This window comes from Mycetomoellerius zeteki, unplaced genomic scaffold, assembly GCF_001594055.1.
Source record: "Mycetomoellerius zeteki isolate Tzet28-1 unplaced genomic scaffold, Tzet1.0 scaffold128, whole genome shotgun sequence".
In the NCBI taxonomy this organism is placed as follows: Eukaryota; Metazoa; Arthropoda; class Insecta; order Hymenoptera; family Formicidae; genus Mycetomoellerius; species Mycetomoellerius zeteki.
This window is the reverse complement of record NW_017256212.1, coordinates 44,473-60,285: the sequence shown is the minus strand read 5'-3', so window position 1 is coordinate 60,285 and position 15,813 is coordinate 44,473. Positions and strand designations below refer to the sequence as shown.

Below are 15,813 nucleotides of genomic sequence, written 5' to 3'. Positions count from 1 at the left end.
TACGTTTGTGAAAAGGACGTATATGTCAAGTTTGATCATCTATATATTCGCAGTCATTCGCAGTTACCTATGTTACCTATGTTCGTCGCGTTCGATATAGTGTCAAGTTTCTTGAAACAAAAACTTTTAAAATTTCATTTTTTAATTCATCTAATCCTTAATCAAATCGTACGAAATCTCGAGTTGCTAAAGTGCGTTGTTAGTTCGGAAGCAAGCTCTTTAAAGAAAAATCTAAAAAAACTATTTATAACTAATAGCTCACAAATTGCTATAAATAAAATATTAACGTGTTAAACAGTACAGATATGAAAACGTAAGTGTCATACATAATGTAAGTTTTTCGTCACACGCACTTTATATTCCACAGAAAATATTTTTCTCAGGTATTTATGACACTCGATTAACGTTTTCGAATTGGTTATCGAATAGTTATCGAATGGTTATCGAATTTTTCAAATATATCTTGTCTAAGAGCTTATAGGAAATTGTACTTTCTAAATTCTTTGGAATGAAACCTCACTTTAAAGAACAAAAATTGTGCCAGTCTTGAAAAAGAGTGTCTTTAACATTGATATTTTACTCCTCAGAGAAACAATTCGTTGTAAAAGTTTTATAGAGTGTTCAATTTCACTCGTGAATTTTAGATACGAAACGACACATGGGCCTCATTGGGGAGGCCCATGGTCACCGAAAAGTGTTAAATATGAGTGCTGATATTATATCTATGAAAGTCACGTATATCTGTACCGGAGCATCGCGGGTCTCGAAATCTTGGCTGCGCGTGCGATCAACGGATTCTCTCTCCGCGCAACGGCGAGACGGATTTTATTTTCGTACCGCAGTAGCATCCCGCGACCCCGATGCCACCGACTCCGTCAGCAACCACCCCCCTCCAATATCTTGCTGTCCTAGCGCGCCACGGCTGACACTCGTAAATCCAAAGCTGCGATTGCCGTCGCGGATACTTCGGATATATAATGTTCGGATGGTGTCGAACAACTCGTACGTGCCGAACGAGCGGTTAGCCACGAACGCGCGAGGCCGGCTCGCGAGTGTTTGTCACCGCCGGATTCGAATCGAGCATCAATTTTTTGTTCTTATATCATCACACGACTACAAGCCTCGTCATGTTTTAAAATATCCGCGCGATAAATATTTTGATATTTCTAAAGTCCCTAGAAGTAAGAGTCTGGCCAATATTCTAGTTTGTACACGTGTACGGATACGTGCACTTATACACAACTGTATAAGGCGTTTCACATATCTGCTTTTCAATTTTTCACGTGCTCAGTCATCGTCTGATTGGTTCCGCCATTTTTTACCAAGCCAATCGAAAATAGGACAAGATTTTTACCAGACTTTTATTTCTTAAGGACATTATATATTTCGATAAAGGAGTATCATGTAGCACGAGCAATGATATGCGCTTCTTTTCGTCGTCTCAGATGTTTTTATTTTAACTTTGTATAAAGAGAATATACAGGGTGTTTCAAAACTGATGATAAATATTTCAAAGACAGACATTTTAAGATGATAGTTTTCAAATGAAAAGAGTTTAAAAAATTATAATGACAGAGCTGGAATTTCGCCCGTTCAGGAATGGTAAGATGATCAGTGTTGAAGATCCTGAATGTTATTGTCAAAGATATGAAATTCGAGAAAGCCCTTTCACGCTCGAAATTCTACCCCTGTTAGTCATGATTTTTAAACTCTTCTCATTTGAAAACTAACGTAGCCTTGATATTTTCCAGTTAGACTTTTCGTCTTGAAATGTTGCGAAGAACTGTCTTTGAAATATTTATCAGTCAGTTTTGGGACCACTCTGTATAGATGATTCTATGGATATTAAATGGCGTTCAATGCAATCGCGCTCGGCAATTCGATAATTGTTGAGGCGCGCCATTTTGAGCGTGTGATTTCGAGAGTCGCACGCTCGCTCGTGCGGCATACCGGACGCTCTCGGCTAGGAATAGTCGGGACAGGATACGGGAACAGTTACCAACGCGTCAGGGCCAGCGTAGCCCGAGGCGATCGGGCAAGGACGGTACCGCTACGGGCAAAGATCTTCGATCGCTCTCCTCCCGCAGGAATTTATGACGCGAAAAATCTTGTTCCCTCCGCGGGAATTTCGCCGATTTCTCGCGCGACTCGCCTAGCGATAGAGCTTGCGGATCGTCCTTATAGAAAAAGCGAGCAGCTAAGTCGAACGGCGAATCGTTCGCTCGGAACGAACGCGATATCTATCGACATAGAATTTATAGAGAGAGAGAGAGAGAGACGTTGCGCACTTCCGTCCGATTCCTTTCCTCTCTAAATTCGAAATTCACCTTGACTTAACGAATATTCGACAGGATATGTTATTTTTCTTTTGTCGTTCGACGATTATCTTACCTTCGTGTCTAATACTCGAATGAAGATTTTAAGTATAGCCCGTTTAAAGTTAAGTGAAACCTAAGTAGTTAACTTATTCGTATCTGTTCACTGATAATTTCAGATACAGCACAATTGACTGTGATCTGAGCTTTGTATCGACAGTTATGTGACGATTTGTCTCTCCCGAACAAACAGGGAAATTCTCATTTTCACGGTTAATATTCATCCGTTCCAAATATTGGCGACGTGGGCGCGATCGATCGGGGGTAAATAGAGAGGCGCCTTGACGTGTCGATGAGATCGGCAAGTGGACGATATAGGCTGATACAGGCCGATACTCCTAGATCCGACTGAACGGGCGTACGGAGGTCGTTGAATCCCATTAAGCGGTACTCTCCGATCGTTTCGCTGCCGACCACCTGTATGCCGACGTTTTTTTCAACCGATGTCTCCGCATCCGCGTCTCTTTCCCACCCCCCTTCCCTTCTCTCTCTCTACCCCGCTGCGACATGCCTACCACGATATTGCGTCGGATGACGACGACGAAGAGGAGGTAGACACCAGGACGAGAGCAATTACACTCCTCGTCGTCGTCCTCGTCATCCTGACGCGCTTCATCGTCGGTGAATATCGCGCGCTACGGCTAGAATATTGTATTCTCCTTTTCTCGTGTGGCTAATGCGGCCACACCTTTCACCAATACCCAACCCAGCAGGCTCTGATCCGACTAGCGTACTTAGCTAGCTAGGCTAGCTGGATGACTTGGCTTGCCGATCGAAGGAATAGCCAGGCGCGGTCGCTCGCTCGCTCGTTCGCTGCGACCGGCAATACGACTTGCGCGCATCTCGAGAGTCGCCTAACAGTAAAGTCTTTCTCTTGCTTTGTTCCGTCGTTGGACGGCTCGGAGAGGATCTCGTAGGATTTTCATTACGTTCCTCCTCCCGTCACTTACGGGATATTCTCGCAATTGTCTCTACTCTCTCCTCGATCTCGAGGAGTTTTCAGTACGCCGATGTGCACAACTTAAAATGCAACACGTGCCGTCTCTTCATGTATGTCATTTACGTAGATTTAGGAATTAAAAATAGAGCTCGGACATAGATTCGAACGATTGCATGGTCAAGCTACGAATAGTTTGAAGTCGAAACATTTGACACTCAGATTCAAATAACTTTTATAATTCCAAAAGTCAACGATACTTTGAACTGTTTAATGGATTTGCGATGTTCGGAAATCTGGCAGTTTGGAAAGTTTAGTTGAGGAAAACTTGCGAAAATAGCATTCATTGAGAGGTGAATAGCTTTAGTTCCTTCCTTTTCACATGTTACTCAACTTCACGATTTTGTCCGAACTCAAAGATTTCAACAAATTGTCGATCTTCAAAATTTGTAGTAGATAAATATTTATTATTTTAATTTTATTTATTTATAAACTCTATTGCTTTACTTGAAATAAGTTCGCATTATATTCAAACATAATTCAAAATGAAAGTTGTAATTGTCTGAAAACGATCCTTTAAATTACAAAGATTCAGAAAACCTAGTGAAATCTCAATCTAAAGCCCACAAAAAATTTCTTTTTTTTAAGCCTGAGATATACAATTGAAAAGTGTAAACATTATATAGGAACGAAGGAATAACAAATTTCAACTAATCAAAAACTGTGTATTCTGATATTTACAGTTTCAGTAGAAAGTTGTTATCCCCAGTATATATTGTTTGTGTTTTTCAGTTAAAAAAAGAATAAGAATTACTTAGAGCCTTTTATTTCGAAAGGTTGTATTTTTAAAATTCGTAGTGTTATGAGCTTTTGTTCCAATCCAATATTTCACTTATTTTAATTACTGAGATATATTTTTAAAATAAAAAATAGAAAAAAACAAACGAAAAGAATTTGAGGAAATAAGATAACAGATATCAAGTAGGACTTAAGACTTAGGACGGCGGTCCTTCAAAAATTTTGAAAAATTTCTAGAAAATTTTGGAATCTATAAGAGTACAAACAAACCTGAGATACAGAGTGCGTTCCGTTTTACATTCATAGCGCTTGTAAGTATAATTTGTCCTTGTTCAATATTTGAAAAACAATAGGAATGATATGATGCTTACTGCATGTGAGCGTAAAAACGAAACGCACCTTGCGATTTGTTTGTACTCTTATAGATTTCGAAATTTTCTATATAGATTTTTCAAAGTTTCTAAAGGATCGTCGCCTTGAATCTTGTTTTCTCTGATATCTGTTTTCTTATTTCCTCAAATTCTTTTCTTTTTCTTTCATTTTTTATTTTAATATTATAGTTTACTATTCTTTATTATTATGTCTTTACTATTATATACGTTAAATAGAAAAATATATTTTAATAATTGAAATAAGTGAAATATTGAATTGGAACAAAAGTCCGTAGCATTACGAATTTTAAAATTTAAATAGCTGTAACTTCGATGAAAATAAACAAAATTTAAGTTTAAAAAGGGTTGTAAAAAGCTTAAAATCTCTTCTTTCCAAAAAGTCACTATGTTTTTTTAGTTTCTGTGATTTTGGTAATTTTGATATGTGTATAGTAAACTACGTGCTGGACAAAATAGGAAATTTTCTTCTTTTGTAGGACTGTACCCTAAAAAACTAATTTTGTTCCTTTTTATTACTTGATGGGAAATTTTTTATTACTGTTAATTAAATAAAAGGAGTATTTTGACTTTGATTGCTCATAATTCCGTTAAAAATCATCATGATTAAGAAAACAGAAAACAGAAAATTCTTAAAACTGAAACTTTACTCTATCGAATGATATAATTGCCAATTTTTTTTAACACGTTGACATGATAAAAATGAAGTAATCCTACGAACTTTTATTTCAACCCAATATATAATTTACAAAACTTTATGTAAAACACTTCTCTCAAATTATCTTTCCAATATGTATGGATTGTCTATAATAAGACTTTTTATTATTTTAATGATTTTATATTTTTGTGATATAAGAGCATTATATAACTACGGGACATCTTAGGATCTGCTGATTAACTATTTAGTATAGTTATACTAATAAAGTATGCGTAATACGCATACTTATAGTGCATAAGTATGCACTAATAAGTATATACTTTTGCGAAAGTGTGAAATGTCGATGACAAAACAATCAACCAGCTGGTCATTCTGCGCAATTCGTAGGAACGGCAGGCCTACTCGATACTGAAAGAACTTTTTCCGCTGCCGCTTCGACGGTCCGAACAAAAAGGATATCGTAGTCTATCCGGGGACCCTTCGACTCTGCAACCCTCATTCTCTTCCCCTTCGGGTAGTGTATGTAGGGTCGACTGTACCCTGAACCCAAATCCGACCTGGTCCCGCAGCCTCCAATATAGTATATCTCAACCTTAGAGCCTCGGGTACCATTGTTCATTACGCTATTGCTATCATTTCCATTAACCCACCCACGTGTTTATACGATACATGCATTCAAAATATAAATATTAACATCGTATTGTTTCATTTATTACAAATTTCTGAAAACTTTCCTCTTTTCCTTAAATAAGAAACATATCGATTAGATATATATATATATATTTATTTATTTATTTATCACAATGTGAAAACACATTTTATCATATTAAACACATTTGTAACCATCTATCTATTATATTTTATCCAGAATTTGTAAAGTTGCTTTTTCTAGAACAGGTCATTTTTCACATAACTTTGCCGTTGAAATATTACTTTTATACTACATTCTCACAAAGCTTAAATGAGAATCCCTGGGTTTTATTGTCGACTCTTCGAAACGTACCACACGCACCCTTATGTCTGACCCTCGTCAAGGCAGCACAGCGTTGTGACCCAAGCACAACGATCATCCGTATTTCCTACCTGGGCCCAGGTATCTCCAACTATGCCCAGGCTCCACAAGTAGGTTCACAAAAGACGGCGAAATAAATTTTTTCCGGTACATATCTTTTTCCTCAAAATTCTTGGAAGTTTTGTCTGTGTACGTGACTAGTACAAAAGAAGAAGTTCCTACTAATTTGTACGAATAATGCACAGCTTAGCATAATGCGAATCAAATATATTACTGTACGATAGAAGAAAGATAGAAAGACATGTGAATCAAATTATGTTTACAAAATAAAAAAAGAGAAATAGAAAAATTATATATCTAAATTTAGTTTTGAAATTTAGTTTTGAAAAATATCGAGCAATCGTAGTTCAGTTTAATTTCACTAAGTTCACGTATTCGTAATATTTTTAGCGAAATAAATTCTGTAATGTTTTTCCGCAAGCTTTCTGTGCTATTTATATTCTCTTTCGCTGAAGTCAAATAGTGACATCGAGTATAGATACTATGACGACACCAAATCTCGTTCCTCGACCTCAAACTCTTCGTAATTCGGTGCATTCTTCGTTACATCTTCGATTTATCACTCTCGTAAGTAGAAAGTGCTCACGTATGCGCAAACCAGACGCGTGTTCATTGTTGACCAGCTGGCACCTGCTATGTCCGAACTGTCCACTTGTCCTTTTCCTTTTCTCTCTCTCTTTCGAGTGTCCTATGGACATCGTAAACTTCATCCCGCGCGCCCACTCGTCAGACGCGAACAGGTTCCGCGCGCTCACGTACGCACACATATTGCCCCTCTCGTTTCGTTCTCCCTTCATTCCTCTTTTTTTTCTCTTGCTTGTTTTGCTTTATCTTAACTTGGACTTTAGATGTACTATTTTAACTCCGTCGTTCGCATACAAAACAACTCGAGGTATTCCTCGATTTTATTTATTAGTCGTTCTATCGTTGAGCAAAACAAGTGGAAATTTCGCGGGATACTTGTTATTTTATTTAACATTTATCATCACAATTTAATAGTAATACTTTATATTCTTTATTCGTGAAAGATTTCAAACAAACACATGTTTGAAAATTAGATTGTTTCTATCTATGCTGTTGCATAAAAAGAGAAAATTTATTAAAGAATTCGTGATTGAGAGAGCATCCTATAATACTCCGTATATCATTGAACATAAACATAAATATATTCAATAGAGTATGGTATCTCGCGAGGTACACCCCGCTTCACAATTTCAGCGTGACCGATCGCACCGTTCCATTCATAGACGGGTCCATCGGCGAAGTCTCTTCATCGAAATCGAAAATATTTGAAATAAAAACCTTCGCGCTCCACATGACGCCGCGTGACGAACGTCGAAGGGCGAACCGGGATGAACCAGGGGAGAGAGGGGCTCTCGGGGGTGGTTTGCGGGCCGGAGGGGTGGGAAGGGAGGACGCCGCGTCATACGCGCGTAAGCAGGAAGACGCCACGTTAAAAAAATCCGGCGCGAGGCAAAAAATGTATCGGAAAGGGAGAGTGGCGTGTATATACGTATCCCCACTGGCACTCCCACGCGCAAGGGGTGCCCTGCCATTGCCCGACATATGGCCCCCTTTTTCAGCCGCCGCGTGCGTCTCCGCTTTCCCACACGGTGAAGATACAGCCACCCGTATACGTGCGTGCGTGCGTACGTGCGTGCGTGCGCGCGTGCGTGCATGCGTACGTGCGTGCATGCGTGCGTGCACTGCGATGCCCGCACGGATGCGTCCATCAAGCTATTTGAATTTTCGATAGAATAAAGGAGAAGTTTACCCTAACACGGATTACTCTGGATAAGCCAAGTTCATTTTTACTCGCTAAAAATATCACTTTGATTATAACGAAATGTATATTATTATTTTCAAATTTAAACCTGTGTGTGAGTATATACATACATGTATATATATTATCAATCTCTGAATTTCTAATATCTTTTGTAATGAGCAACTCATATATTGAAAACAGTTATGCATTGTATGATATATGTATATAATATATGTATGAAAAATTTTACCGTAAAATTTTATAAAAATAATCGCTATTAATACGCTAAATCTTTCATGATATTATAATTTATGAATCAAATTCGTTATGTCGCTTTTATCTGGCAAAGCTAAATTTATTCACCGTACAAGATCTACGATCGAAATGTCCTTATCGGTTGTCGAAACAAATTGAGACATCGCGAAGTACGGGAGACGCACGGAAATCTTTGACTTCTAGAACTGGCGTGGACCAATTAACGACAACGTGACGTTTTCCATTGCTTTATTTCGAGAGGATCCGACGACGTCCTTTTTTCCCCTATTTCCGTCTCTTTCCTCTTTTCTACTTCTCGTCACCGCTCGTCTTCTCCCCCTCTTGCATTTCTCAATTTTCCGTCCACGAGTTTTTCATTCCTTCTCGTCCACTTTCTTTCTCTCTCTTGGCCTTCCTCCCGCTTCTGATTCTGATCCCCACTCGATTCCCCGATTTTCGGGGTAGGACCCTTCGTTCAGGACACCGCAGATGTCGCGCGCCCCTGTAGATAATATCAGCGGCGCTCAGTTTGATTTACGCAAAGAGGCCACGTGTCCTTGGCTAATCCTAGCCGCGATCTCATCAGTTCTATTTTATGTTCTAATAAACTGAACCGAGTACCCGCACATATACTAAAATACAGTACACATAATAATAATATTACATAAATAGATAAATGTAATTAATATTTGAACTCGTAGGAAAACTTAAGTTTTCGATACAATTCAACAACGTATACAGTTTTAATTTCATAGCATGAGACGAAAGGTTATATGATATCGCGAAAGGTTTCTCGCGCGTGGCTTTCTGGGATGAGCGGATAATCAAACGGATACACGTACGAATGAGAGGCACTGGGGAGCAGGGGATCCGACCCTCCGTTTTCGGCGACCTTCCTTTATTCATCCCCTAATGTAGGCCCGACTGGCGCGTAGGCTCTCTCTCCTCGTCGCTTCGTATATAGGGTAGGGTATTTACCAGTCGGGAGGCATATATACGCGCGTTATGTACGTTACATAGCGCGAGCGAAGCAAGGGCGCGCGTATACCTACGTGCGGAAGAGATCGCCTACGCGCTTTCGTAGGTATCGCGCGGGGTGCCTCGGGGGTTGGTGGAGGAGTGAATGAGTGGGTCGGCGTCGCCTATTGGATAGTTACCGCCGAGACGCATCGGAATAACCCCCCGTGTACCTCGTCCCGCTCGGTATCCCAGCGACTCGCCGATTCGTACACGTGCCCGTCGTCCCTCGGGGGTGAAACGTCGTAGAATCTCGCGCACGTTTCGCGCCCGATGACGTATCCGCGCGCCATTTTCGGCCGGCGAGTCGCGTGTTGCCGAAAAAGGCATCTGCGATACCGGCCAACTTTCTGTACAGACCTTTATCGGAAACTTGGAAAACTTCTCCGACAAGAAAAATAATCAATCCTTCGAAATAATCAATTTTCGATTCGGAAGTGTAAATATGGATTCCCATCGCATTGTTTATGTTCAACAATAAAGTATCGCGGAAAATAAACTTGCGAAATTAATTTATGGAATTTTGTTTAATTATCTGTAAACTTGATGAAAAGTTCGTTTTTCTTAAAGAAACAATTTGATGATCAGAACGTGAGATACAAATAATATCTCCTAATATAAATCACATGCATTTCTAAATGAAAACTAACGGGACGATTTATAAAATAGATTTTTCTTATAGATAAAGTACTTTGTTATCAAATTAAATTAAATTATTTATCATTAAATATTTATTTATCGCAGCTTATTCTAACAGCAGGCCGCTGCTGTGCGAAACAGGTCGTGTGTTCGGCAACGGGAATCTCGAGAAATTTCGTTTTGACGTCTTAACCGCCTTGAACAAGCGGAGTCCTTGAAGCCTGAAGCCGGTCGACCGGCGCGGCGCGGTGCGGCGCACAATCTTATCCACGCGCGCGCTCGTTGCGATAGCGCGTGGCTAATCTGCCGCGGACTTTACTCTGTTAAACTCGTCGTCGTTTGGGTCAGCCTCCAGAATAGCGACGAATTTCAACGTCTCGGGCGTCTCCGAGCGCCAAGAATCCGTCTTTTCAACGTCGCGTACCTTTCGACACATACTTGAAAAGATTTCTATATCCCCCATTATTTCGTATGGCGAATATATGTAGATTTAAATATATGACGGATTAAATTTTGCGTAGCCAACGTGATGATGTGGTAAAACGATAACGTCTCGATCTTGACCTCGGTTCACGTAAAACTCGAAGACCGCCGATCGCATCCCCGAGAACATTTGTCAAATCGAGCCATTCGATCCAGTTGCGCGCACGTGATTGCTTGACGAAAGGGAAACGTCGAAAGGATACGAATAGGTTTCTGTATCAAGACGAAGAAAAGGAGGGAGGGAGAGAGAAAGATAGATTCGTGGAAGATTAACGTTCTCTTTTTAGAAAACGAATGCAAAGTATTTTATTGTGATATTTATTATATATATCACACAAAATAATTTTGATCATCATCATTTAGTCGATCTAAATGAGACAACACGAAAGTATATTTTATGTTTTCGAGCTATTTTATTTCTTTTCTATGTTATTATATTTTACAGTTTAATTTTTTAAAGTTTTCGCAGTAAAGAAACTAGTTTTTTAGATAGTTAAACTAAATATGTAATCATAATTAAGATAATAAGATCGTAAAAACTAATCACAAAATATACTGTATAAAAGTAAAGTGGATAATAATGATAATTTAAGATATCGTTGGAAACAACAAAAAGATAAAAGGTAAGAGAGGTTGAAGAAAGTAAACCAATATATTCCGGAGAGAAACGGTCTTTTCATAATCATAATCTTCGCGAGGCGAGGGAATGCGTGCTTAAAAAATAAAAAGCTCGTTACTATTTTACGTAAACGCAACGTTCTCGTAACTCGCTCTCATCGTGGCGATTTACGTGTCTTAATAAAAATACTTTCCATCCACGCAAGACGCAACCGAGCGAGTCCTTTCGACATATTCCACTCGCTCGCACGTTCGCTCGCTCGCTCGCTCGTTCACATCGCCCGAAGCTCGCCTCGTTGTTCCTTCGCCCGATAGCGACGTGCTCCGGCTGTTTACGCCGCTTCGCAATTTCTCCGCGCGGCGCCGCCACCATCGAGTCCCCTTTCGAAAATAACACACGGCCGGTTGACGTCATGCTGTCATGACCATCGTGGCGCGCCAACGTCGCTCCGACGACGTTATGCGCGGCGCAGAAAATTCAACTCGCGCGCGCGCCACACACACACGCGCAGTATTACTCATGCACACTTATACGTACGCATGTGTATTATATATATAATATATATATATATATATACATATATAGAGATACACGCTATCGGCGCGCTCGTGCTCGTTTCATCATGAGTGCGCGCGTCACCGTGCTGATATCAACGGCAACAAGCGCATGCGAGCATACATACATACAAGCATCACATATACACTGACTACTTTTATCTACCAACGACTGGTCTCTCGGCCGACTCAGCCTTCGAAGCGCGTTCGTCGGCAGGGCCGGCAAGAGACAGCGACTTCTGGCGTTAGCGACTTTAGAAGTATAAACATCATTTGTTGCAACAACGATATAATTTAATAATTGTCTTTTTTTGTTTGAGTTGTCTGCATAAAGAAGATAATGCTAATGAGAATTTAATCCCTTCAGATGCTGCGTACATTGTAATACGTATTAAATTTGAAAACATTATCTGTTGAAATTATTTTATTTTGTCGTTATTATTTGAGATCTGATGCACATAATAATGTATATATTGGAAGAATATTCATAATTTTGAAAAATTAATTGTTTAGTATACACAATTTATTAAAGTGCGCGTAAATTGAATTAAAACAAATTTTTTAACATTCAATAAAATCAAATTTGAAAAGGTTAATATAAAGTAAATGATACTTTTATTCTTCTACAAATAGTAGACGAAATCATTACATCAAAAATGCATTAAAAATGATAATACAAGATTTTAATAATTTAAAATATTCAAACTGGAAAACTTTATTTTTTTTAAGCTATATGTTATTAGCAAATGTTATTGTAGCAAGTAAGCGATGCGAACCCAATATTAGATTCAATCGTTTTAAGCATCATTAATTTCAGATGACGTTTTCAGATAATGTATACTTGTTTCTTTCTTTCTTTATATAGAAGATGAAAAATAGAGAAAAATTTAGAAAAGATTAGAATAGACAATGAAGCTAAAAATCAGATCTTTTTATTCTGATATTTTTCAAGCATCAATATTTTAATTATCAATGACTCTATCATCATCAATGAAACATTCACCGTAGTTATTTATATCAAATGTCTTTATTCAAAATTTCTTCAAAAGTCGTACATTAGTTTTCTATGGTTTTAAACATTTATTTAATACCGATATATTGTTTTAGTTATTTTACGAAAAATTTAAGATTAATAAGTCAAATAAGCTTGAAAAATGATCTGATATATTACTGATAAATAAGTAAAGTAATATCGAATGCCAAAAATGAAAAATGACGCTATCTGGAATCAATTTAAAGCGTAATTATCCTATTTACTAATGAAAAATCATTTTGTTTACAATTATTACATACAATAATATCTAATCATAATTATAAGTACTACTTTTATACTTGATATTCGAAAGAGCCATGCGTTCAGACTTTGACTCGCGTGACGTATCGGACACACATCGTTCAAATAAATATTATTCAAGCTTAATCAAGGCTCAAATGATTTTTTATCTTTTTCTAAACACATCGCATTCGAGCATTCATTAATGTAGTACCTCTTTATGTATAGTCATTACATTAGTAACGCACACGCTAATCTGATTTAAAAATCTGATTAAAGTTAAGCTTCTGTTTATCTTCGAAGATAGCATACTTTATAATGAAATATATATACATGTCATAACTTGGAAAAACTCTATTGTTTAGATACATTCCATTGTTCAAGATACAATATGAATAATTTCGGCAAATATCTATGGTCGCTTTTTGTAGATAAACAGCATACAACAATGGATCATTGCGATTACCCTTAACGAAAGAACTGAATCTCAGGAACGCCGATTAAGGTTGACGAGATCTAGGCGCCGCGATTTCCAACCTCGGCACTGTCACACGAGTTGTTAGATAGCTTCGACTCGGCTCGGCCGTACCGAGTCAAGTCGAGCCGAGTCGAGGCAAACATTACCTCATCGCCCAGCAGAGCCGGATCCACCGTGAACCTTCTCCACTTAGGATTTTACTAGCCGCGCGCCGTCACTACCTTGCGCCACTGCCGCGCGCGCGTCACGTTCACAAAAACGTTCCTTTCTCAGCCGACGCGGACGGACGCGCATCGCGAGAACGGCTCGCATATACATACACATGTATATTCGCCCAACTTTTGTAACCCGTCTGGCTTTTGTTTCGCCTTGCGTCGCGTACTTGCCAGTCCCCAATCTCTTGCTGCGATTGTCGACCAATCTAGTCGACAGCTTTATCTGTCGCCGCCACCGTTATTTCTTGCTCATTAGCGAAAGCTCTCTCTCTCTCTCTCTCTCTCTCTCTCTCTCTCTCTCTCTCTCTCGCTCGCTCCGTGAGATCTAGAACCTCTCCAAACTCCTATCGGCGCTTTTATCGTGTCGTCGCTTGAATCACGTGTATAAATTATATAGTTCGAATTTTCTATTATTCGCGAAGACGTGTCGAATATCGATTAAAAAAAATATCTTACTTCAAAGGAGTCAGACTCGTCGGGATTGCGCTATTTTCAACTCCTGCTTGATACATCGGTCATTCAATTGTCCACAAGTTATCTATATTTTATCCTACACACAACTGCACGAACTGGTCTATTCTCGACATCCGCGGATTACATTCGTCGGATTCGTCGCATTCAGGCTCCTCCACTTCTAAATACATTATCCACATTTATCGGTTTTTACCGACGAATTCTTTTGGCGGCGATCCTCCCTCGCTTGTGTACCTTCCAACGATTTATGCGGTTATCGAAGTCCCGCGACGCACCTCGGGTTACCGCGTATCCCACTCGTCTCGAGTTCGAACCGCGATAAAACTTCGCCGGGTTTTATTCCCTGTGTTTTCGTTATTCTTCCCTCACTCGTTTGACGCCTGTTGCTCGCTTGTGGCGAATCCCGATCGTTTTATCACTCGACGTCAAAGTTGCCGCGCGGAATCTATGACTTCCTTTATATTTGAGTATCGATATCGAAGTGAGTTATATGCAGCTCGATCGCGCCGATAGACTGCGACGCGAGAATGCGACTATTCGTGACACAGAGAAGCCCTTAGGATCGTTCAGCCTTGTACGAAAGTCAAGAAGCGCGTGCACGCACGCGTTGGAATGTACGTCGTATAAAATAGCGGTCGCGATCGGATAAGCCGACCACGGAAAGAAAGATTCTAGTGAAGTATTTAAAAGTTTAGTTAAACACAGATCTAAAAATAATTTTATTTGATCATTAAAATAATTACGTAGAAATCTCAAGCATGCTGAATAATACTGTAAAAAGTTTGCAGGGTTGCCGCAAAATTGTAAATCAAGAAAATATCAGAGAAATTGAAAACGATCGGGGAAATCAAGGAAAAATCAAGAAATGTTTTGGAAAATTAAAATTCTTGGTCTTAAAGAAATTTGATACGCACACATCGCATCTACGCAGTTTTGGAATATTACTAACTTAACAATTAAATGCAAGCAGTATCAGTAACATTAATAGTAATTCACATTGCAACTATGTTAAATTGTTTTTTCAACAAAGTATTTAGCGGTTTCCAGATCAGAATGAAAATACAAAAAGAATTTTCATAATGTTGAAAGCAGGGAAAATTATGAAATTTTGTCTCGAAATCAGGGAAAATTATGGAATTTTAGAACGAGGAATTCGTGGCGACCATGGTTTGGACATTCCAACACCAGTTTGGGCGTCCTACATAATTATTTTGATAATCCAACAAAATTATTTTCAGATCTGTATCATAGCTAAATTTGTAGATCACTTCAACAAAACCGTCCTTTCCTTTGTATTTCTATATCACAAATAAAAGAATCGGATATCAGTGATACATTACGATCCTTTGAATCGCGGGAGCGGAACCCTTATTAAGCCCCACATTAACCCCTGCCGATAGACGCGTGGCTGCGAGGTTTACAAACGAGATGCAAGCAACGAGGATTTCACAAGTGGAAAAGGAGCGTCGCGGGGTGTGGCGGCTCTCTCAACTCTGATTTACGGCCGGTTAAGAACCGCGTATTATCGCCACATACAACTAATCCTTCCCAGTGTATTTCCTCCTTCCATCCCTTCCTCACCCCTATTGTCCCATCTGTGCGTCGCCTCACCCTCGAGTCCTTCTCAATCACCCCCTAACCCTCTTTCGCGGTCACCCTCCTCCCACGTTTTGTGTACCTCTTCTTCCTTTCCCTCATCCCCTTGCGTTTCCTCCTTTTCCTAACCATCTTACCTCCAACCGTCCATCCGTCTCTCCTGCCCCTTTCTCCCGCACTATACGCTTTGCCCTGGTCTCTCTCTTTCTCTTTCCC

General features: G+C 39.4%; 1 protein-coding gene across 1 annotated transcript in view; it reads left to right on the top strand.

Annotated features, from left to right (window-relative positions):
* The window catches only part of tara (SERTA domain-containing protein 2 taranis), a 50,458-nt gene that overhangs the window by 29,299 nt on the left and 5,346 nt on the right, over positions 1-15,813 (top strand). The gene's annotated exons all lie outside the window — the stretch shown is intronic.